This window comes from Pelobates fuscus, chromosome 2 (assembly GCF_036172605.1).
Source record: "Pelobates fuscus isolate aPelFus1 chromosome 2, aPelFus1.pri, whole genome shotgun sequence".
Taxonomy (NCBI): domain Eukaryota; kingdom Metazoa; phylum Chordata; class Amphibia; order Anura; family Pelobatidae; genus Pelobates; species Pelobates fuscus.
The window spans coordinates 441,726,569-441,752,302 of record NC_086318.1 but is presented as its reverse complement, the minus strand read 5'-3'; positions in this window follow the sequence as shown (position 1 = coordinate 441,752,302).

Genomic DNA, 25,734 nt, shown 5'->3' with positions numbered 1-25,734 from the left:
GAAGCCTCCCGCTGACCTCTACCACCACGTGGCACCCGGGAACCCCTGGGGCTACGACTCCTCCCGTCTCTACCAGCAAGCCGCCCCTGCTGTCCATACCGAGGGGCTGCCGCACCTTCCCCTGCTGAGCTATCCGAGGGGGAGCAGTGCCGACCCGACCGCCCCCAAGCATCCCGGGACCCCAGAGATCTAACGGGCGAGGGACTGTCACTACTACTCCTGGAACCCGGGCCCCCCCTGCGCCCCTCCACTACGGAAAGACCCGACTCCCGGCCTACCCTACGCCCTTGCCTAGCTACCTCCGAAACCCCCTCCCCCACCCCCTTACCTCTGACCCCTTGCTTGCCAGACCCCGATGGCCTCGAACTACCCACCACCCCTACGGGAGACCCTCTGTCTGACCTGGCCCCCTCCCGGGAACCCCTACCACCCTTAGAACTTACTCCTTTAGAGCCACATTTTCTCTTCGGGGCCCCAGGGCCCTCCCCCTTTCCCACTAAGGCCTGTGTACCCCCAACCGGCTTACTCCCGCCCCCCCCAGTGGCAGAGCTCCCCCGAACAACCTTCCCGCCAAGAGGGCCCCGACCTGAGCCCTCTGCACTTGCCTGATGCCTGCCATGCGGTCTCCCGGATCCAGCCTCCTCATCGTCTCCGCTGTCCGAAGGGGGGGAAGCCCTCCTGGGCCTCCCCTCCGTGGGTCTCGAAGCACCAGGGGGCCGCCAGGCCGCCTCCGACCTGCTAGCAGCCGCGCCCCCGTCCACGATATCCCTTTACCGCCTAGTGCACATCCGAGGCTCCGTCCGCACACGGGGAGGCAAGGCCTCGACCACGCGGCTCCCGGGCCTGCTGCCGGTCGTAGCTGGAACTCCACTGCTACCGGGTACCACTACACCGGGCCCCGCGCCCGGGCTTAGCCTCCTCGGGGGCCTCCGGGCCCGGACCAGTCTCCCGCCATCGCCGTCCCGATCCGCCGCCTCCGCCAGGGCAGGGCCAAGCTGTGCCCGTAGCCAGTCCACACCTTGATGCCGTGCTGCCGACCTGATCCCTTCCAGCAAACGCTCCACGTCGTCCATTGTTCCTGCAGAGGAGACAAAAGAAATCCGACCAAGCAAAGTCCGCGCTCCCCGAGGCGAACACAAACTCGACCAGGTAGGAAGTTAGAATGACTCACCTAAAATGGCTGCTCATTTAAATAGCCAATCCCACTTACCCATAATTCCAACCCTCGCTTACTTCCTCCTAAGCCCGCCTCCTAACCCCTGTCAAGGCCTTTTTCCGCTTAGCTGCGCTCTAGCTACATGGGGCTACAGTCTTGATGCTCTGTTTGTCTATGATGGAGTGACCATGTTATTTTCTTGTTTCGTATCAAAGCAGAAGCTGGTAGGTTCTCACCCACTGCCTGAAACAATTTGGCTATGTATAAAAGTGTTGTGTTCACTGTTATACATTTTTCTTATAATTTCCCTGTTTGTACCTATTTAATCCTTTATTTGTATTAACATTTCCTTACTGGCCCTGTTCTATCATTTTACTTTCCTGTTTCATTTTGGGTCGTTGTTTAGTTCACAAGTAAATTGCTCCCAATGCCTAAAAAAGAGGTGCACGAATATATTAAGGTATTCCAACAAATTCTTCTACATTTTGGAGTAAACATGAAAGTGAACACGACACTTTTTCTACATAATGCCCAACGTATTGTAGCTGTACCATAGAGCCCAGCTTTACTGGCTTCATGAGAGATATCTGCCTGCGGAAGCATTAAGTGTTGGACCCCACGAGGAGGACACTAGTGAAGCAGCCGTCAGCGAAGACTAATTCCATTATTAAAGCATAAATAATACAATGTGCCGAAGGTATCAAGGGAAACGGGAGGAGGGGGAGAACAGGACAGTCCAACGCATTTCGTGCGCAAGTACTGATACTCACAGCACATTTTATTATTTATGACTAAATAAAAGAATTCTGCTTTTCCAACAATCCTGAGTCAGAGCTGTTTCATTGGCATACCCCCTCGTGGGGTCTGACGTTTTACTGCATTTGCTGTTTCCTGTGGATACGTGTGATATTTAAAAGGCTGTTTCAGTTTGAAAGCAGTCAGCTATGTCAAGTTTAGAAACGCAGGACAGCTGGTATTTTTACACAATGTCTAATATGAAAATGCACATTTTTGTAGCAACCACGGATTACTCATAGATGTGACATTTCATTAATGAATAGCATGAATTAAATTGGCTTATACAGGTCAATGGAAGACCCACTGGCAGACATGTCTCAGACCATTTCTATTTATTTTTTAATTAATACCACATTCATCTGCAGAAGGTTTGAGCATGTCTCTGATTCTTCAGTGGTGCCCTATTAGTGGGGTTTGTGGCTAGGCATGTGTGTGGCATCATTCTCACATAAACCATTATAAATCCTTCGACTCAAATGTTTGAAGGCAGAGGATTGGCTGGGAGAGTAATGAATATCTTTTCTGGTTCTTAAATTCATCACCTGCTTTGGGATCTGTTTATGCTGCCCTAGCCACACCATCCCTGGCTGGGACTCATACAGCCTGCATGATAAAAAAAAAATGGCTTAATTGATTTCCATGGTCTCAGAAGTTAACGTGCTTTAGACATTTTTTAAATCTACTGTTCTGTAAATTGAACTTTAACCAAAGACAGGAGGCTCATGCAAGCTCTAGCAAGCTATTAACCATGCAGGAGATAAGAAACTCTAAATTAAACAGTTGTAAAATAAAGGAAGTGTAGATATTATATTTCTCTTATTGGGAAATGTTTAGGGAGGCTGTGCAAGTTACATGCAAGGAGGTGCGACCAGTGCAACATAAACAAAGCATTTTACCTCATGAGTGAGCTGTGAGACTGCCGGGGCATGATCTATACACCAAAACTGCTTCATTAAGCTGAAGTTGTTCAGGTGCCTATAATGTCCCTTTAATGCCACATGTCTTTGGTATGATGAGACATATTTTTGCTAATGTGCTATTTACACATCTAACAGAAAACCGAGTCTATCTGGATTTTAACTTTCTTTCTGAATAGTTACTTACTAAATTTCTGCAGATAATGACAACAGTCATGAAACGTTAACATCTTAAAAACCAAGCCTGATTCACAGGTGAGTATCGGAGGGTAATGATGAAACAAAGTGATCCCCTTTTAGTTTAATCCCCGGGTGACAGCTACAGATGTTTGGAGAAGGTATGCAGCCATTTTTCTCTCATTTAATAATGGTAACAGTGAAATCGACAAGTATCAGACGATGACCGCATCAGCAGCCATTAATGTGTTGAACATTTTAAGACTGTTTCCTACGATTCGCTATGTGTTAGAATGTTTCTTCTATGTAAAATCCACAGAAATATGTTTTTAAAATAAAGAAACGAGTAACTGTAGGTTGCCTTAGAGAACGAGGCTGAATGGTGATAAATTATACTCAGCCGAGTGAGACAGGAATCCTCGCCTTGAATGATTGTCATACTGTCTATTAGTGACGGGAGCTGCAGTCACCATTACCAGCGGTTAGCAGCCACTTTGCACTATTAATGAAAATAAGCCTATTCTGCTATGTGTCCTTGAAACATGCCGCGCTCGGTTACTGAGAGACAAGCCAAATCTGTCTGTGCCAATTAACAAAACCCTTTACAGCTGCCTGGATTTCCAGCCGCCTCTGGACTGCATCCAAACGGGCCCTTTTGTTCTTTCTGAGTGATTACTCCTGTCCTAAGCAATGGCTGGCACTCTAGCTCATTGCATTGTGGCCAAGAATGATGGGAGTTATAGTTTACAGGAGCAGGTGTGGCAAATTAGTTAAAGCTACTTCAAAATGACAAATTGCCACGTTCTTGATGTTAAGTAAACTATGCTTAAATTTCACATTTTGAACCAGTCCACCTGAATAATGTTTAGCCAGAGCTGTTTGCCCCTTCTGTACATATTAAGCCATTAAAGGGACACAGCTTGCTGAAGTGCTTTATGTGTCAGGAGAATCTCCTCTTAATTGCAATTTATCTATAAAAAAAAGTACTATTATAACTAATTCCAGAAAAACCTTTCTGGCTCTGAGTCAGACACTGAGAGTCAATCACACACAAAAACAGTCAGACACTAACAGTCAACTTTACATAAACAGTCAGACACTAACTGTCCACTTTACATAAACAGTCAGACACTAACAGTCAACCAGGGCCAACGCGTGCATAAGACGGCACAAGCGGCCTCCTTAGTGCGCACCCGACTGGGGGGGTGGGGCGCTAGGTTACAGTGACCGGCAGGATGTGGGTGCACAGCACTCCCTCCTGCCAGGCACTCAATGTAGCGTGGTCGACCAGAGCAGAGCGCACTGCGGTACAGGAACTTCTGTTTCCTCTACCCAGCAAGACTGAAAGGAAGTGCTTACTGACTTCCTGTCAGTCCGGCCGGGTACAGGAAACTGAAGCTCCTGTACCACGGTCGGCTCCGCTTGGCCACGCTACCAGAAAGGTAGGATACACACCGGAGACCAAGGGGGGAGAAGGGCTTTAAGGGACAGGGGAAGGAACACTATGGGACAGGGGGAGGAAAGAAAACAATTGAACAGGGAGGGAGGAAAGAACACTATGGAACTGGGGGGAGGAGGACACTATGGGATGGGGGAGGAAAGAACACTATGGGATGGGGGGGAGAACACTATGGGATGGGGGGGAGGAAAGAACACTATAAAACATGGGAGGGGGAGAATACTATGGGACGGGGGAGGAAAGAACATTATGGGACGGGGAGAGAACACTATGGGTCAGGGGAGGAAAGAACACTATGGGACGGGAGGAGGGGGGAAACAACACTAAAAAAGAGGGAGGGGAGTGGAACACTGGGGGGGAGAGAGAGGAACATTAAGGGGGCACTAATGTACAGGGGAGGGAAGGGAAAATGAACAATGGGGTAGGGGGATCACAAAAAGAGAAGGGAGAGGAACACTAAGAGGGGGGTGGGAGGAACATTAAGGGGAATATGGGGCATTAAGAGACAGGTAAGGGACTGCAAAGAGGAACACTAAGGGACAGGGGAGGGAGGGGAGATGAACACTAAGGGACAGGGAAGGGAGGGGAGAGGAACACTAAGGGACAGGAAGGGGAGGGGAGAGGACCACTAATGGACATGGATGGGAGAGTGGCACAGAGAGGGGGCTGAGGGGGGAGAAAAACACACAGATGGGCCTGGGAGGGAGAAAGTTCACAGAAGGGCTGGGGATGAAAACAGCACACAAGGTGGAAAAGTAGCATAACTGGAGGTGAGAGTGGAGTGTGGCTCTTTAGGAGAGCAAGAGACAGATTTGTGACATAGAAGTTACTCTGGGAGTCCATAAGCATTTCTGAACAGATGTGTTTTGAGGAACTTTTTAACCCCTTCCCAACCTCTGACGTTCCAGGTACGTCCATCAAAAAATGGTCGTTAACGACCGCGGACGTATCTGGTTCATCCGATACCAAATTTCCACTTGCCTGATCGCTGGCGATCCCCTGCCGGCGATCCCCTGCCGGCGATCGCGATGTGGCTTCCCCCTGCCTCTGATGCGCCCCCCCCCCCCCCGCCCCCCGCGTTATGTGTTCGTGGGGTCCTCGCAATCACATGGCCGGAATAGCCGACTTGTGCAGTGCCTGCAGGGGGCTTGTCTGAGCTCTCAGGCAGTCCCCCTAATGCCTGCAGAAAAGTTTTGCAAAGTTTGTAAAACTTAATAAAAGTTTCAAAAAGAAAATAAAAGTACTTAGATCACATATATATATATATTTAACACATAACAGGAGCTGAGAATCCATGCCTAAAGTACAATGTGAGAGAAAAATAACACACAAAAAATACTATCCAAAAGTTTGACAAAGACCGGTGGTAAAATTAGTGCATGGAAAGTGTTAAAATACCACCATTTAAAATACCCTAGGGTGTCTATTTTTAAAAAAAATATATGGATTGATGGGGTAAATTACATTGGCCGGCATTAAACATGTCTCAAATAGGACATGGGTGCATGATGACCAGCTGTGAAAATTCCATGTTGGAGAACAGGAATGCACACTCTCCAAATAAGGTCTTTTAGCCCCCAGAGAACCCAACACACCTATACATGGGTGGTATCACGGTACTCAGGAGATGTTGATGAACACATATCGGGGTGTTCTTTGGCAGTAACCCTTAACGTTCTCAGTACATGTATTCTTAAATTGCTATGTGTGTCAAACAAATCACCAATTATTTTTTATTTATTTTTATTTGTTATAGATTGGTGGTAAACTGGTTGCATGAAAAAAAGAGTCCAAATACCCCAAGTTTAATACCTTAGGTTGTCTTCTTTTAAATATATATATATATATAGGGTTATTCAGGATTCCTGACAGATATCAGTGTTGAAAAAATGGTTTGGAAATAGCAAAGTGATACTTGTACTTATTGCCCTATAACTTGCAAAAAAAAGCTAAGATCATGTTTTTTTCAGTTCGGTTCGGCATTCCAAAATTCGGGACTTTGGCAATTCGGAACTTCTGAACTTCGGCACTTCGGCAACTTCGCAAATTCGGAACTTCAGCAACTTCAGAACTTCGGCAACTTCAGAACTTCGGCAACTTCGGCACTTCGGAATTTCGGAATTTCAGAATTTCAGGACTTCGGCACTTCTCTTGCAGCCGCTTAGTAGATAACTCCCTAATTCCCATGGTATTAGGGAGTTATCTACCAAAAGGCTGAAAGACCTAAATTGTGCCTGTGGCTGCTCACTTTGAAAAAAAAAAAAAAAACGGGGCCCCCATTTTTTGGGGTTTTAGGGCCCCCCTCGTGAGTGGGGGCTTTTAAACTAAATAGGGACCTATTGTCCTTCCCCCCCAGCCCCCACCCCTGAGCGGCGGGTGGGGGCCCTAATGTAAAAAAGGAGGGGGACCTGAGCGGGGGGGGCCCTAAAGTAAAATAATGGGGCCCCCCCGGCCCCTACCCCTGAGCGGTGGGTGGGGGCCCTATATTAGAATAAGGGGGCAACCTATTGTACTCCCCCTGGCCCCCACCACTGAGCAGCGGGTGGGGGCCCTAAATACCAAAAGGGGGGACCTATTGTCCTCCCCCTTGGTTCAGCAACTTTGGGAGAGATAGGAGAACCACAAGATGACAGTGTCACAGAGACCCAGGGATTGAAGAGTTTGGAGAAGGAGAGCATGATCAATGGTGTCAAAGGCAGCAGAGAGGTGAAGAAGAATTAGTATGAAGTAGTTACTAGTGATGTCCTGAACGGTTCGCTTGCGAATAGTTCCTGGCGAACATAGCGTGTTCGCGTTTGCCACGGATGGCGAACATATGCGATGTTCGGTCCGCCCCCTATTCGTCATCATTGAGTAAACTTTGACCCTGTACCTCACAGTCAGCAGACACATTCCAGCCAATCAGCAGCAGACCCTCCCTCCCAGACCCTCCCACCTCCTAGTCAGCATACAATTTAGATTAATTCTGAAGCTGCATTCATTTTTTTTGTTTATTATGCTCCATAGCCAGTAACCTGTGTTTATTATACATTATCCCTCCCATAGCCAGTAACCTGTGTTTATTATACATTATCCCCCCCATAGCCAGTAACCTGTGTTTATTATACATTATCCCCCCCATAGCCAGTAACCTGTGCTTATTATACATTGTCCCCCCACAACCAGTAACCTGTGTTTATTATACATTATCCCCCCCACAACCAGTAACCTGTGTTTATTATACATTATCCCCCCCACAACCAGTAACCCTGAGCGGCGGTGGGGGCCCTAAATAAAAATTGGGGGGGGACCTAATGTCCTCCCTCCTGGCCCCCACCCCTGAGCGGTGGGTGGGGGCCCTTAACAAGAATAAGGGGGGGACACACCTAATGTCCTCCCCCCTGGCCCCCACCCCTGAGCGACGGGTGGGGGCCCTAAATACAAATGGGGGGACCTAATGTCCTCCCCCCTGGCCCCCACCCCTGTGCGGTGGGTGGGGGCCCTAAACAAGAATAAGGGGGGACCTAATGTCCTCCCCCCTAGCCCCCACCCCTGAGCGGCGGGTGGGGGCCCTAAATACAAATGGGGGAGACCTATTGTCCTCCCCCTGTCCCCCACCCCTGAGCCGTGGGTGGGGGCCCTAAACAAGAATAAGGGGGGGGGACCTAATGTCCTCACTCCTGGCCCCCACCCCCCAGGTGAATAGGTGTCCCCAAACCCCTAGTCACCCCCCCAAAAAAAATAAACTCCTACCTACCCCCTTCACCCTAAAAATAATGAGGGGGGACCATTTAACTAAGTACCATTAAAAATAAAAATACACTTACCATTCGATGTTTTCTTTCTTCTAAAATCTTATTTTTTCAGCCCCAAAAAAGGCCAAATAAAAAACCAGGGGAGGGGGGGTAGGTAGTTTATGTTTTGGGGGGAGGGGGTGACTAGGGGTTTGGGGACCCCTAGTCACCTGGGGGAGGGGGTTAAATATGTATTTAGGGCCCCCACCCGCCGCTCAGGGGTGGGGGCCAGGGCGGGTGGGGCCCAATTTGTGTTTAGGGCCCCAACCCACCGCTCAGGGGTGGGGGCCAGGGGGGAGGAAATTAGGTCCCCCCCCTTATTTTTGTTTAGGGCCCCCACCCACCGCTCAGGGGTGGGGGCCAGGGCAGAGGACATTAGGTCCCCCCCAATTTGTGTTTAGGGCCCCCACCCACCGCTCAGGGGTGGGGGCCAGGGGGAGGACATTAGCCCCCCCAATTTTTATTTAGGGCCCCCACCGCCGCTCAGGGTTACTTGTTGTGGGGGGATAATGTATAATAAACACAGGTTACTGGTTGTGGGGGATAATGTATAATAAACACAGGTTACTGGCTATGGGGGGATAATGTATAATAAACACAGGTTACTGGATATGGGGGGATAATGTATAATAAACACAGGTTACTGGCTATGGGGGGGATAATGTATAATAAGCACAGGTTACTGGCTATGGGGAGGATAATGTATAATAAACACAGGTTACTGGCTATGGGGGGATAATGTATAATAAACACAGGTTACTGGTTACGGGGGATAATGTATAATAAACCCGGGTTACTGGCTATGGGAGGATAATGTATAATAAACACAGGTTACTGGTTACGGGGGATAATGTATAATAAACCCGGGTTACTGGCTATGGGAGGACAATGTATAATAAACCCGGGTTACTGGCTATGGGAGGATAATGTATAATAAACACAGGTTACTGGATATGGGGGGATAATGTATAATAAACACAGGTTACTGGCTATGGGAGGATAATGTATAATAAACACAGGTTACTGGCTATGGGGGGATAATGTATAATAAACACAGGTTACTGGCTATGGGAGCATAATGTATAGTAAACACAGGTTACTGGCTATGGGAGGATAATGTATAATAAACACAGGTTACTGGCTATGGAGGGATAATGTATAATAAACACAGGTTACTGGCTATGGGGGATAATGTATAATAAACACAGGTTACTGGCTATGGGGGGATAATGTATAATAAACACAGGTTACTGGCTATGGGGGGGGGATAATGTATAATAAACACAGGTTACTGGCTATGGGGGGATAATGTATAATAAACACAGGTTACTGGCTATGGGGGATAATGTATAACATATAATATAATATAATAAATGACATATAATATAATATAATAAAAATGACATTAGTCCCCCCCCCTTATTCTTGTTTAGGGCCCCCACCCACCACTCAGGGGTGGGGGCCAGGGGGGAGTAGTTTTAAAGCACGTTATTCCAAACAATTTAGGAATGTTAAGTGATTTATGCCCTTTATGCCCTTTATGGATTAAAACCAGACTCTGCATCAACCATGTAATTTTCCATGGGAGTTTTGTCCATGGATCCCCCTCCGGCATGCCACAGTCCAGGCGTTAGTCCCCTTGAAACAACTTTTCCATCACTTTTGTGACCAGAAAGAGTCCCTGTGGGTTTTAAAATTCGCCTGCCTATTGAAGTCTATTGCGGTTCGCCATGTTCGCCCGTTCGCAAACATTTGCGGAAGTTCGCGTTCGCCGCTCGCGAACGGAAAATTTCATGTTCGCGACATCACTAGTAGTGACCTTTTGATTTAGCTGTGATTAGGTAATTTGTAACTTTAATAAGAGCAGTCATAGTAGAGTGGAGAGGGCAAAAGCCAGGTTAAAGAGGAGCTAGGAGGGAGTTTACACAATTTAGGAAGTGAGTCATACGAGTAAAGACAAGTCTTTCTAGAACCTTTGAGGAAAAGGGAAGCAGGGATATCAGACGATAGTTGGAAGGGGAAGACAGGTCTAGGGATGGCTTTTGGCAAATGTGCCTATGCCACAAACTCCTGGAGGAGCCTGCTAGCTAGCCTCTTGCACAAGGACTATGGGCCATATACGAAGATCCTGTTCGGGAGTTAAACCTCCCCAGCCGCCATACTAGCTTGCCCTGGGTGCCCCTGGTTCAGCACTTTCCCTTCATTCGAATGGAACCGAACGCTGGCTCTCTATCAGCCATTCGCATGAACCAAACGCACGAATAGTCCTCAGTGGTACTTAGCCGCGATCACTATGGAACTAATTTTGGCATGAGGACTTTGTGGGTTCCCGGTAACCTGAGCGGGACTTAGCCACGAATGTTATGGAACTGTTTTCGGCATGAGGTGACCGTGCGGTTCCTGGACAACTTGGCTCGTGGTTTTGAACCACTGCGCCAGGAGAGCGCTTTCTGGAGAGAAGATGTCTGAGACTTAGGGGAACAAACGCTACCAGAGACCCAGGCGGAGTACCCCATATTGCGGGCGTAGGAGCTCCCAAAAGTTGACCGGCAAAAGCACCAAATGCCCTGGAACTGAAATGTCTGCAGACGGTCAGAACTTTAACACGGTGGCATTTCCCCTACACTGCATGGATCTGAGCGCTATTTGGGTGCTCAGATAAGGGCTATTTGGAGATGTATTATTTGTGGGGTTATTGCATATTTTTATGATGATTTGGGTATTTTTATGTTTTATATTTTTATGTTTGCCTCTGTGTTCCTGAGCGATAATTAGCTTACCGGTCTTTAACGCAATATCTCCAAGGCACAGAGATTTATGGGAGGGGCTTGTCTTGCATTAAAAGGAGACCCCATGCTGGGGGCTGTGTATAAAAGCAGGCAACTTGGGCATAATAAACAAGTTCTTTTACACCCTTCACTCTGTCTGGGTTAGTGTTTGGGTGGATCAGCTATACTCTCTGCAGGAGAGTTTAGTCACTTGAAGCTGTACCCAGGATCCTGTTCCAGGGCAGGAAGCGACAGAGACCCCAGCTAAGCTGCAGCGGCTAGGGGCTGAAGCACTCCTGTGTCACAAAGGAGAGCTAGGAAGCGAGTTTGACAGAGGTACCCTGTCTGCTTCCAGGCGGTCTGTCTCATGGCTTTTTTAGGATGCGCACGACGGTAGCATGCTTAAGGGGAGCAGAGACAACACCAGATGAAAGAGAGCAGTTTAGGATGTGTGTTACGGATTATATTCACAAGGAAATAATGGTGAAATAGATCATATATTATATTCTACTGGAAGTAATGGCAAGCTAAATAATAAATTATATTCACTAGGAAATAATGGTGAGAGAGAGTATAGAATGTATTCACCATTAAATAATTATATACTGAGATAGATTACATGAACCATATTCTGTAACTGAAACGGTCTTGTTACGTCACTGCACTAGAACCAGCTTGCAAAAACTGCAGATTTTGTGTCTGCAGCTTTTACAAGCCCTCCTCTTCTAACCCCGCCCAATCTTTATCTGGCTGTCCAATCACAGACTTTCCAATGCAGTCCAATGGGTAGTCTTTGCAAGGCAGGTAATCTGGTCAATTGCTGCCTCTTGAGTTCAGTGCAACTAAGCTAAACAAACCAGGAAGTAACAGGACCTGTTGTCTTCTTGAAAAGCCAGGGGGGAGTAGCAAGTATAATTTGTAAATCTGTAAATTTCTATTGAAATCTGCACTTTTTGCAAAATGAAAAAAGACAAGACATTCCTTTTGACCATCCTTGCGATATTTGCGACCCACAAAATGATTGCACTAGGAACCTCTCTACTTTACTATTATTATTATTGCCATTTATATAGCGCCAACATATTCCGTAGCGCTCTACAATATTATGAGAGGGGACATTATCTATAAATAGGACAATTACAAGAAAACTTACAGGAACAGTAGGTTGAAGAGGACCCTGCTCAAACGAGCTTACAGTCTATAGGTGGTGGGGACAGGAAATAGCAATTAAAATAGGTTGGAGTGAAGCAGAGCTGTAGGAGAGAGTCGAGTGCTACCCTTTAGGAAGGAGCAAGAGACAGGTATGTAAGGGAGAGATTACTCTGGGAGGCCATACGCTTAGCTAAAGAGATGGGTTTTAAGGCCCTTCTTAAACGATTGAAGACTAGGGGAGAGTCTGATGGCGGTAGGCAGACTATTCCATAGGAAGGGAGCCGCCCACGAGAAATCCTACAAGAGTAAGTTGGCCGCACGGGTGCGAGCAGCTGACAGAAGAAGGTCATTGGCATACCTATGGATCTGTGAAGAGATATAAGAGGGGCTAGAATTGGTCAGTGCTTTATAGGTACGGGTTAGCACTTTGAATTGACTCCTATAGGTAACAAGCAGCCAATGTAAGGACTGACAGAGGGGTGAGGTGTGAGAGGACCGACTAGAGAGGAAAATTAGTCTGGCGGTAGCATTCATTAAAGATTGTAGTGGGGTAATAGGTAATTAGGAAAGAGTTACAATAATCCATGCCTGAGATTACTAGAGCATGGACAAGCTATATAGTAGCATCTTGCGTAAGAAAGGGGCGAATGCGGGCTATGTTTTTAAGATGGAATCTACAGGATTTGGCAACATGCTGGATGTGAGGCTCAAAGGTGAGGCCAGAATCAAGTATGACGCCAAGACAGCGCACTTGCAAGGATGGACTTATGTGGATACCACTAACTTGAAGGGAGGACGAGAGAGGAGGATCAGTATTAGGAGGAGGAAAGACAAGGAGCTCAGTTTTAGAGAGATTGAGTTTCAGAAAGCGGGAGGACACTGCCAATGCGTGTGATTGCATGCAAAGGAGTTGAGGGGAGAGTCCAGGGGCCCCAACAAATGCTTGTCCAGGGTCCATTCAATATTAGAGATGACCCTGTGTGTATCTATGCACTGTTCTATTCGGTCTTCATATTGTTACATTCAATACTCTGTACGTTCTCTGGGATGTTGTTTTCAATGTAAATTAAGTATTAAATGTGATGATTTCAGAGCATGTTTTTAAGCAGGCATTTGGCAAGTTAATATCAATCTGCTCTGGATCGTTAGTGATAGACATGTTTTACCAGCATATCAGTCTGGAAATTCTGCTAGCGTTTTTAATAGCAGCATTTCAAATTCCGCCCTTTAATCATCAAGAATTCTGATATGTCAAGCACGGAGTTATTTATTTCCTACAGAATAATATTGCTGAATATCAGATTGTATATTTACTGGGGATTTATATTTAAGGAGCAGGTGTCGAGTTTAGACTTTGTTTAGTCACCAACGATTGATATACTAAGAGAGTATATTTAACAAACAATAACCTGATCTCAGGAACTAACCTTCATTATCTAAATTATGTTTCTACATCGACTAAGTAGTCTATTCATTCAGCACAGGAGATACAAGGCATGATTTACGCGCAAACTTTCAGATCCCTTGCCCAGACGTTAAACCTTGAGTCACCTTTGGCCTAAATGTGGTATTGGCTTTCGGTTCAGTTAGGTGGGAAGTCAATCCAAACAGCATGTCAGTGACTTGTTTATTAAGAGGACAAGAGGTCACCACCAAGACTCGAGAAATCTGTTCTACAGCAGAGGAAAGGAGTCGTTTTAGTTAGAACAATACGGATATAGATTTTTCTATCTAGACAAGTTGTTTCATCACATTCATTAGATGTTTTCAAAAGCAGTGTAATCGTTCCCAGGATAATCAGGGCTATAAGAGTTAATGTAGAAATTACTAAAAGCTTGGGGATTCAAGGAGAAAAAACTGAGTTAAAGGACAACTGCCACCGGAAAACTATTGTAATATAATAATCCTTTCATCCAGCTTTGAAAGGAAGTAGATTGGAAAAAAATATAAAAAATTATTTTTTTATTAAATGAGAAAAATGATCCCTACCTTTAGTCTATATGACAACATCCTTCAAGTTACACTATAGATGTTGTTTCTACTTCATTGCATTAAACTGGTTATAGTGTCTGGAGTCCCCTGGTTCTGTCATTTGATTCACCAATAAACAGGTTTTAATGTTTTTGTATTTCAATGCTATGCAAGAGTCCTAGGCAGTCCATTCCCTCTGGGCTGCTTTGGCTAATGAGGAAATATTAGCCTGTGCAACAATGGGCAGTTGTAATTGGCTGAGAGTGACTGACGGTATGACTACAAGGAAGTATATGATCTCTGCCTTAGCCACACCTCCAGAAGGGGCCGGACTGCAGGTGGCCAGGTACACTTATTTAGTGTTATTTAGCTTTAAACTGTGCTAAAGTGACAGTGCCTGTGGACTCCACGCACTGTGACCAATGCAAAAAGATGAAATGGTTATAGTCACTAGAGTGTCCCTTTAAGCCGTATACATGTACCTTGGGTCATTCAGTGTTTGAAACCAACAGTCAGTCTCTGTGGTCTTCCCAGCTTCCGTACTAGGAGTGAAGCAGGGCATACCATAGAGACTAACTGTTGGTTTTCAAACACTGTCTGACCCAAGGTACATGTACAGTATACGGCTGAAGGATCCTGTCATAGACTAAAGGTAGGCATGAGATTTTCTCTCTTTTTTTTTTTTTTACATATATTTAATTTTAAAACAAACTGATGAAATGATTACTAGATTAAAACATTGCTTTGAGGCGACAGTTGTCCTTTAACCCCTTAAGGACACATGACATGTGTGACATGTCATGATTCCCTTTTATTCCAGAAGTTGGTCCTTAAGGGGTTAAGAAGGAATGTGGTGTCTTTTATAGCTTAAAACAGAAATCTAATTATGTTGGGTTTATTTTCACCTTCTTTGTGGTCAAAAGCAGAGACAAGAATGCAGGAAATGTAGAGTTTGATGGAATTTTACATTGTAAACTCAGGCGTGTTGGCAGGGCTCTAGGGGATAAGAGTGTGTCCCAAGTTTCACAGCAGGTGAAATTATGGAGGAAATAAATAGGCAAAGTTAACCAGATTCATTAAGCGCCTAACGTCTCATTACTGCTCTCAAACCATGGGTCATTGACGTGTTAAGTTGTGTTTGACTTTTCGTGTTGGCCTTGTTGGGTCTGAAATTGTCAGTTGGCATTCTGGGAAGATGGCAAGTATGACACAAACAGTGCCTAATTCTGCCACGTTTACCCTAGAGTTTATTCACTTTATTTACTTTGATAATTTCTTTTGATAGCTTACAAAAAAAAACAGAATTTAAATGGGAAAGTCATTTATTTGTGCTAAATATAAGAGTAACTCAATGGCCTGAGATTTTGTGTACCTGAACCCTCTACCATTCCCTTCTAAATTAAATGTTAACAGACAAGAGAGGAGTTCCTCGCTATTCTTTTCCAATCACAGAGCTCAATCTTGACCATTCAATGTGCATTTAGTGCTTAATCTACATGGGGTTCACATAAAAATAATTTATACAGCTTAATCGAGACATAGTAGAGTTTTATTTGGCGTGTATGATGGGACTGATGAAAGTAAAAATCTTTAATCGAGACTTGTGATTGTAAGTATGAAAACACATTTTTATGGGATATTTTCAACTCTCAATTTCAGTGGGCAATACGATTGGAAACAAGAAGAATAGGTTTTGGGAAGAAATTTGATCAGATTCTTTAGAGAAGATACATTGCAGAAGTAATTGATGGTTGTTTGAAGTCTATTAACTGCATTTTGCGAGAAACAGAAATCCATTTTTGGTAAATATAGTTTAGACCCAAATGATCATTTTCGGCCAATATTTAATTAAAAACTCTGAGAAAAACCTCAAACCAGCCAAGATAACACTATGTGCCAGCTGCAATCTGTAATATAGGTAGTAATCTGTTCTTGGTTGCAGTTTAAGATCATTACATTATTTTTTAGATGTAGGCTGGTAAGTATAAAATGCTATCTGAAAGCACATAGAGATCTCATACTGGATATAGGGAAAGAGTTACACATCTGCATATCAGTTACGTACATATTAAAATTGAGTAAAGACCAGTCAGCCAATCCTACTGTTAGAATACGTTTGAAGGAAAACAGTGGAGACAGTAGAAGGACACACAGTCAACAAGAGATGGAACGTTAATGAGACCCCAGCACCATCTAATGATTGATAAAGAGATACGAGGAGAATAATAAAATTGCACAGAATTTGGGTAATTAATTTCTCAAAATAAGCTAAGCTTTAAGTTTATCTTTAAATCTCAGTTTAGAGATAACTTCTGTGGCTGGTAAAATATTTGAAAGGTTATTAAGGAATAATATTCAAGAATTCCTTGAGAAGAATCAGCACGGTTTTATGAAGCACAGGTCATGTCAAACTAACTTGATTGCATTCTACGAAGAAGTAAGTAGAAGTATAAATCAGGGTGTTGCAGTGGATGTGATCTACTTGGATTTTGCCAAGGCATTTGATACAGTTCCACACAAAAGATTAGTGTTCAAACTCAAGGAAATCGGTCTAGACGAAAATGCTTGTTCTTGGGTAGAACATTGGCTTAAAAACAGAGTACAAAGAGTTGTCATTAATGGTAAGTTTTCAAGCTGGACAGAGGTGGCAAGTGGTGTACCTCAAGGGTCTGTTCTGGGACCCCTTCTATTTAACATGTTTATAAATGATCTGTATATGTTCTACGGAATCTGCATTTAAAAAAAAAAAAAAATGACAAAAAAAAATGCAGATTCCGCAGAACATATAAAGGCTATATGAAAAATAATTACTGTATAATGTGTCCCCTGTTGTATAGTTTAAAACTACTGCACGATGTCTTTGTGCACCAAATACCGGCGAGATGGCACCGTGTAGAAAAGTCCAAACAGTGTCTGTGAGTTAAAATGGCCGCCATCCTTTGTTCTCACCATGTGCTTCATCCATTTTGCTCACCATGTGCCTCTGATACATGAAATGGTGGCCACCCAGTAACTCCACAGTATGTCCCCAGATGGTTCTTAAAGGGCCAGTAGCAGCACCATACAAATCCAATATGCCCAAATCAGTTCCTAGAAGGGCTATACATCCCAGGGCCATAGTCGCAGGGCAGGAGGCTGGCAAACAGGCCCCTCCAAAAAACAGTGGCAAGGTCACTTTCGCCACACAAGGATTCTATCATTTCACCCGAGAATTGGTTGGAGTTACGCTGTTAATGTATTAATTGCAATGCATTGTAGGTGGAATATCTAATTATGGAAAATGTCATCAATTATGGAAAGTAAGAATCGAAGGGAAACATCACAAAGTGTGAACCATAGTTTTCTAAACTTATATCTGCCATGGGGATATTATGCTGGATTATGCTCTAGAATCCAAAAACAATGATACATAACCCTTCCTCTTTTCATTTCAGATTACACATAGAGAACAGACAAAGCAGGATGATCGACTGATACAATAGAAGACTTTGGGGATTAAGAAGTGAATGATTCTCACCTAATGGATTAAAACCATTTTGATATGAATGTATGGGTTCATACATTGATTCACAGGATCACAGTTCTGCATCTCTGAGTTCTGACACTTCCCGAGATCACTAGAACATTATTAGGGTTTCTACAAAAGTGAGAATTCAAAGGGAATTTCAAATTTACTGTCGAAATAGCCAAACTAGAAACATTCTCCCAGCCAGCTCTGCTGTCAGATTGGCTGGTTTGGCCTTAAATATGAAATCCACTTTGAATTAATTTAGAATTCTCAGTTTAGTAAATAACCCTGTTTTTTTCATTAGCAATACATTTACGACTTATGCCATATATTATCGTATGTAGAGATGGCAGGAATTCTTTAAATAAAAGGAAAACTCGAAAATAGATGTTTGTTTATTACTCGTGTTTCCAGTCCAGACTGTATTATTGTCTTAATGGTTTGTCAGTATGTTCTTGTATTAATACTGAGCCCTAATTCAGAGCTGTTTTTATTTTTAAAATGAATTAAAATGAATAAAAATGACCCTTTTGAAGAACACATTTGTTTGGTGTAGATTGTCATTGTATTTGATCGGAGCAGTATGTGATTATCAGTATTACACGATTCAATGTACACAATGTTTTCAATCGAAAGATCTGGTATATTAGTTTCAGATGCGTAACAGAGTATTGACCTTAGACATACAATGGGTGCACTTTTTGAAGTGATCTCCATTGGCATGGACAACATCTGAAGAAGTGGGTGGGACTGAATCTACAAAGAGGCATCGATGACTAGATTTATCGCAGATGACTGTGTTTGCTAATTGTAATCTGGGCAGAATGAAGAGACGATGAAAGGGTTCAGTAGTGTAAATAATCACTGTGTGTGTGACTTCTTGTCCAGAGGCTGAGATCACAGCAATCGCGTCTGGGAGTTTAGCCAGGACTAGGGATTGTAAGAACGTGAACGGAGGAATGCTTTCAAATGTGTAGGGGTGGTCACAAACGTAATAACAGATCAGAGAGAGAAGAGAGTAGGTCATATTCAGCACAGATTACAGGCGCTTAAAAATCTGGCACAATCAGTAATAAAATGTTACTTTCATTTTAAATAATAAGTTACCATGGAAACCACTTATTATTTAATTTAAAACATAAACAAAAAATCTGTATTTTTTGCTGTGTCTTAAGACTAAAAATAAATAGTGACTTATGCATAAAACAATTAATATAATAGTAATTTTGTACCCAAAGTGACAATGTGCCCTGTGCAATAAACACACCATTATGTGCAATAATGTGCAAATTGTAATATAAACCACAATAGTGATAGACACCTTACACTCATATTATACTCAGAGTCCCAATAAGTATCTCAAAAAAGAGGGGAAAAAAGGACAAGCACATAGGGCAATATGTATAACAAAAAGGAAAGAAATAATGGACTAAAAACACTCATAAATGATTGTAGAGCAGTAAAGTCTGCTCTGAACTATGATGGCATCTTTTGTGGTGAAGGTAAACACGCTTTATTCACAATATAGATACAATTTAAAACATTGTACTTTTGTACAGTGCTTGATATAGTAAATTAAATATATTGCAAAAGCTATAAAACTAGGCTAGCAGAGTGACCGGTAGCAAGGGCTCGGGCTAGCAGAGTGACCGATAGCAAGGGTTAGGGCTCTGCCAAAGTTTGAATGATTCCACATTGATTTGTTCAGCTTTACTACTGGCTGGGAACATGAGCCCGACTGACAAGCAACGCTCTTAGAACCAACACAAACCGAGGAGATATCTCTCCAGGTAAACTACGACAGCAACAGTTACCCTTCATATACACAGACAGAGCTTAGAAAACACCTAGAGACAAAAAGAGGCTCCATCCATGTACAGCTACAATATTTAGCAACATGTGGGGAATAATAAGCATTTCATTAGACGTTAATTGCCTGGATCTCTCCTCTCTGAGTTTTGAAGGGTTAATACACTGTCAGTCAATGTGTTCTGGGACGCACATTATAACAGTTGCCATAAATATTTTATATATAAAATAATGCGGAGACGCCGATATAGAGTCGTTAAAACCATAAAAGAGATTTTAGGCCGTGATGTGATAAATCAATACAAAATGTAACTGACGTTACAAAGAATACTTGAAATCACAGCAGGGTAATAATTTCTCTCCAATTCCCATTAATTGTTCATCTCATGCCAGACACGGCTTGATTCTCTGTTATCGCAGAGCGCAATTTAACTGGGAAATAAAGCATATTCTAATGATATGGTCCATGTGCTTTATTTACCGTGTTCTCCCCCATGGTACATGCTGGGGGGCGGCTGAGTTATGCGTTATCAGTCCCTGTAGTGAAGCATGTCTAATGGAATGTCTTCTATGGTCGCAATCCGACATTCTGATAGTATGGAAAAGGCACTACGAAACTTGCTCTGCGCAGAAAACAATCGTGAACAAATAAAATCTCTCTGAAGTTTCATACTGGGTCAGCTAAATTGGCTAATTGGTTCTTACCTCCCTGCACAGTCTAGGTTTGTATGTTTTAATAAGACACAATAACGGGCAGTATTTAATGCTAAATCAAGCATTGTTCCCATTAATGTCTGTTAAACGGGAAGTAGAGTTAAAAAGTGATTTGTAAAATAGGCTGTGAAAATCCCCCTCTGTCAGATTGTTCTAGATCTTTCAGGACTGTTCTAGTCCCCTAATTCAACAGACTAAGATTGGGTTACATCATTATCTCTGCCTAGAGACATCATTTGCCGACCAATTGTCCATCCTAATATCAATGTCTAAACAATAAACATAGGCTTTAACACTATCATTACTAAGAGAGAACGCTCCCAGCCTAACTATGGCCACATAATAAGCATGGGCGTCTCTCTATTTCCACTAATACAAAGCTCCTCCACTGCAAGATAATGTGCCACCAGGAGGCCAGCATTTGTCTTGTCCTCCTCTTCTTCACCTCATCTAGGGAGCATTGTGGTCTGCCCTTCATTTGTTGCAGATAATTGTAACCCTATCCATACCGTCCTACAAAAGAAGAGTTTTAATGCTGTTACGGTGGCATAGCACACCCTAACAATCTGGCCCTCTACTGGCGTAGTGTTGGTTGCCAGCACCCAGCAAGTATTGCCATTAGAACTCCGCAAGTCCCTTAACAGGTGGCTATATAGCCTCGCTCCTCCTTCTCTACCGGCCTCGTCTCCATGGTGTCTGTGACAATGATAGTTGCAGTGCGTCATTTTTTAAATCCAACTCTCACCTAATGTAATCTGTATCTTCTATAGAAGGAAGGAGAGGGGTGGCGAGGCTACAGGAGGAAGCAGGAGCGAGGCTATAGAAGGAAGGAGAGGAGTGGCGAGGCTACAGGAGGAAGCAGGAGCGAGGCTATAGAAGGAAGGAGAGGAGTGGCGAGGATACAGGAGGAAGCAGGAGCGAGGCTATAGAAGGAAGCAGAGGGGTGCGAGGCTACAGGAGGAAGCAGGAGCGAGGCTATAGAAGGAAGGAGAGGGGTGGCGAGGATACAGGAGGAAGCAGGAGCGAGGCTATAGAAGGAAGCAGAGGGGTGGCGAGGATACAGGAGGAAGCAGGAACGAGGCTATAGAAGGAAGGAGAGGGGTGGCAAGGCTACAGGAGCAAGCAGGAGCGAGGCTATAGGAGGAAGGAGAGGAGTGGCGAGGCTACAGGAGGAAGCAGGAGCGAGGCTATATGAGGAAGGAGAGGAGTGGAGAGGCTACAGGAGGAAGCAGGAGCGAGGCTATAGGAGGAAGGAGAGAAGTGGCGAGGCTATAGGAGGAAGCAGGAGCGAGGCTATAGGAGGAAGGAGAGGAGTGACGAGGCTATAGGAGGAAGCAGGAGCGAGGCTATAGGAGGAAGGAGAGGAGTGGCGAGGCTACATGAGGAAGCAGGAGCGAGGCTATAGGAGGAAGGAGAGGGGTGGCGAGGCTACAGGAAGAAGCAGGAGCGAGGCTATAGAAGGAAGGAGAGGAGTGGTGAGGCTACAGGAGGAAGCAGGAGCGAGGCTATAGGAGGAAGGAGAGGAGTGGCGAGGCTACAGGAGGAGGCAGGAGCGAGGCTATAGAAGGAAGGAGAGGAGTGGCGAGGCTATAGGAGGAAGCAGGAGCGAGGCTATAGGAGGAAGGGGAGGAGTGGCGAGGCTTTAGGAGGAAGCAGGAGCGAGGCTATAGGAGGAAGGAAAGGAGTGGCAAGGCTATAGGAGGAAGGAGAGGGGTGCAAGGCTTTAGGAGGAAGCAGGAGCGAGGCTATAGGAGGAAGGAGAGGGGTGCGAGGCTATAGGAGGAAACAGGAGTGAGGCTATAGGAGGAAGGAGAGGAGTGGTGAGGCTATAGGAGGAAGCAGGAGCGAGGCTATAGGAGGAAGGAGAGGAGTGGCGAGGCTATAGGGGGAAACAGGAGCGAGACTATAGGAGGAAGCAGGAGCGAGGCTATAGGAGGAAGGAGAGGGGTGGCGAGGCTACAGGAGGAAGCAGGAGCGAGACTACAGGAGGAACCAGGAGAGAGGCTACAGGAGGAAGCAGGAGCGAGGCTACAGGAGGAAGCAGGAGCGAGGCTACAGGAGGAAGCAGGAGCGAGGCTCTCTATATGATACCATTTAATAGGCATCTTCGGCATTATGTAATTCCCCGATAAGTATTACATGTATGGCTGTAATTAGCAAGACAATTACTGTAAAATTTTATATTTCAATGTTTATTTGCCCCATCATGTTGAAAACTGTGTAGAAAATTGGGACATTTGGGAGATTTTCTGTGTGAGGGGTAGGGCACACTATTTTTAAAAAATGTAATAATACTACTTTATCATTTTGTTCTTTAGAAATTTTGCGCACATAAGATATTGGCACTTAGGGCAACCACCCCTGTCCCTCGACCCCCTTCCCCGCCACGATATGCCACTGTGGCACTCCCTCGGACCCAAACACTTCCTTTTTTCTTTCTGTTTAATACAATGCTGTATAATTTATTTTTGTAATTCAAAAATGTTTTTTAATAATTTTGAATATATGTGTGTATATAACAACATGAATGGAAAATGTGACTTGCATTTGTTCAGTCAAATAAAGAGAAATACATGAAAAAATAAAGAAAGAAAGGGACAAATACTGCCCTAAGTTGTCTAATGCGATGAGGGGACAGACCTGACAACCCAGGCAGTCACCCTGCAGCCAAGCCGGACAATTCGAGTCATGAGATCATGGTGTGGGACTGTGGGTACACTTAATACTAAAGAGGTAAATTATGGATAGACAGACATATAGCTCAAATTCCAAGTTTTGTTTTTGTTCAGAACTTGACAATTGCCTCTCCCCCCTAAAGGGCACCTGTCTTGCACCAAACAACTTGTGCTAATTAGATTATAGATACGATTTTATCTATACATTGTGCTCGCAGTTTTGCAACCAAATGTATAGGTTAGGGAAAATCTATTTAAACATAGGCTTTTCTCCCAGCTGTCAATCATTGCCTCAGCGTGCTGAGACAGTGACTGATAAAGGAGAGCAGAAACGACCCACAGGATGTCCTTCTGCTCTCCTGCCATAGCAACCACAGCATTTAGGAACCGATTGATGTAATGGCACTCCGTTCCCGTTTGCAGTGTCTCACTTATCCTAATAAATACATTTGAAGATACTTGGAGTGCCTGGATCCTCTTTCTACCACTGATATCCGTTTCAATGCCAGCATGTTCTTAATGAAGCCAGCATGCCAACGTCACTGACGAGAATTCCCCTGATTGTCCCAAGCAGCAAAATCAAAGAAGTCTTCAGGAGAAGTGCAGGCGGAGGATGGCCAGGTGGTGGGTGTTACATGAAGAGTAACACCCACGAAGCGGCACAGGAACGGGGGAAAGTGAGTAAATCTGTATATTTTACTTAAAGCTCCCAGTGGGCAGACCTCTCCTACTCCAGAGAGCGTAGCAGTAACAGCTCTTATAAGAGCTTAGTGATTATACCCTTGGGAGTATAGTGATTATAGCAATCCCCCAGAGTGTAGTTCTCCAATCCCCCAAACATGAGCCGAAACTTCATGAAGGTACAAGATGATCTGTTTAATCAGCACCAAAGGACTTTCTTTTATGCAAGTTTTCAGGCCAGAGGCACACCCCATGGACCTGGTGGTAAACTGTGACAAAAGGGACACAAACCAATGGGAACACTAATTAACAAAATAACACTCCCACATACACAGTAAAATCCCTCCCCTCTATCCTGGAGATAATTGGCTTAAGGAACTGCAGTAAACTCAATGATCCCCAGGTACAGAAAATATCTCCCTTTTACACTAACAGTAAAATACATAAAAATACATAAAAATACATAATTCCTATCATATTACACAGAACCCCCACATTTAACCTATCCCCAGATAGCTCGGATATGGGTGAACAGCGCTCAGATCCCACGAACAGAGTCAATTTGCCATGGGGTTAAAGTTTTGCAAGGGCTGATGAGAGATTGAGGAGGGACAAAGCAGCCAGTTTAAACTGGTCTGGCAGTGTCCCTGGGACAACACCCTGCTGGAGAACAATGGGATAGGTATTAAAGGGGGAGGGGAAGAGGCAGATTCTCCCATGGAATCAAAGGTGTGGAAACAGTCTTTTAAAAGTCCCAATATGCCCACATATAGTTTTTAAAGGGCCATAAACCCCAGGGCAATAGTCATGAGGCAGGAAGCTGGCAATCAGGCTCCTCCAAAAGCCAGGGGCAAATGGCAGTTGGTCACATAAAAACCCAGTGACAAAAGGAAGTTTGTCACAGTGGGATAGATAGATAGCGAGAGAGAGAAATAGATAGACAGACAGACAGACAGACAGACAGATAATACAAATTATATAGGTGGTGCTCAAGGAAACAAATACACGGTGCTGCTAAATTACCTGAGTATATCGTCACCACATATACTCAAAAAACAAGATATAGTGTAAAGATGAAAGGTAAAAGCGCACACAAAATATACACTAAATGTTACCTGAAATATATGTACAATTACGGTAACTGATAGTAGTTTTTCCTTTACATACACGTAAGGGATACAGATTACCTATACAAAAATATAGACAAACAACAAAACATAGTGTAACCTGTATATAAGATTAAGTAAAGTGGATGTTTTTAAGCTGAAACCACTCACAATTTTCCGAGCCAATTAAAAGTAGGCTCTTGACTTATACAGCGTATATTCCTTTCCGAAGGACATAGATGGTCTTCTCCTTTAAATGGATTCTGTAGCGGATGGCATTGGGCTGTCCTAAAAATTGCATTTATGTCTATGTGTTCGGCTGAATTGTAACCTGTATATGTGAAGTGTATGTAGCATTCGTCTGATTGTTCGGTAGAATTACTCCAGTTATCATGCGAGTGAAACTACCGAACAATCAGACCACCCCAGGAGTAAGTGTGCCTCCAATTACTGTTCGCAACAATGTTGCAAACGGTTAATTGGCGGTTCGTGTAGTGGGTTCTTTGTTCTCTGGGTGGCTGCCATTCGAGAGACGAACACGTGGCGGCGGCCATTTTAAACTCCCGAACAGCGGTGTTTTGCCGTCGAGTGTCTGGAACCCAAATCGGACACTCGGTTAGGCAAACACCGCTGAGACCTCCACACTGCTGCCAATTCGTATACATACTACCGAACGGCTACCCGTTCGGTAGACAGAAGCACACGAACAAGGGTATTCATTCGAATACTCTCCAGTCTCCATAGCCCAAGTAATTCGTGCAGTTTATTTGCTTTTTTTGTGACCAACCGCAGGGCCAAAATGCATGGAACCAATTTCGGCTGTTCCTTCCAGCGCAGTCGGTCTTTTTATTACTTCCACAAATTTCTGGGTGATTTTTGGATATGTCACTCACCCAGATCAGGGCTACCAGGGGATTTATGTTTAAGGGTACATCCAGAAACCCAGGGAATTTGTGTCCTGTATAATGGGATTATGAGTCAGGCTAAGGGGAGGAGATGTGTGGGCGGCTACTCAGGTATGATTGGATACTGTACTAATGATTGTAAATCCCTCCCTTGCATGGGAGAAT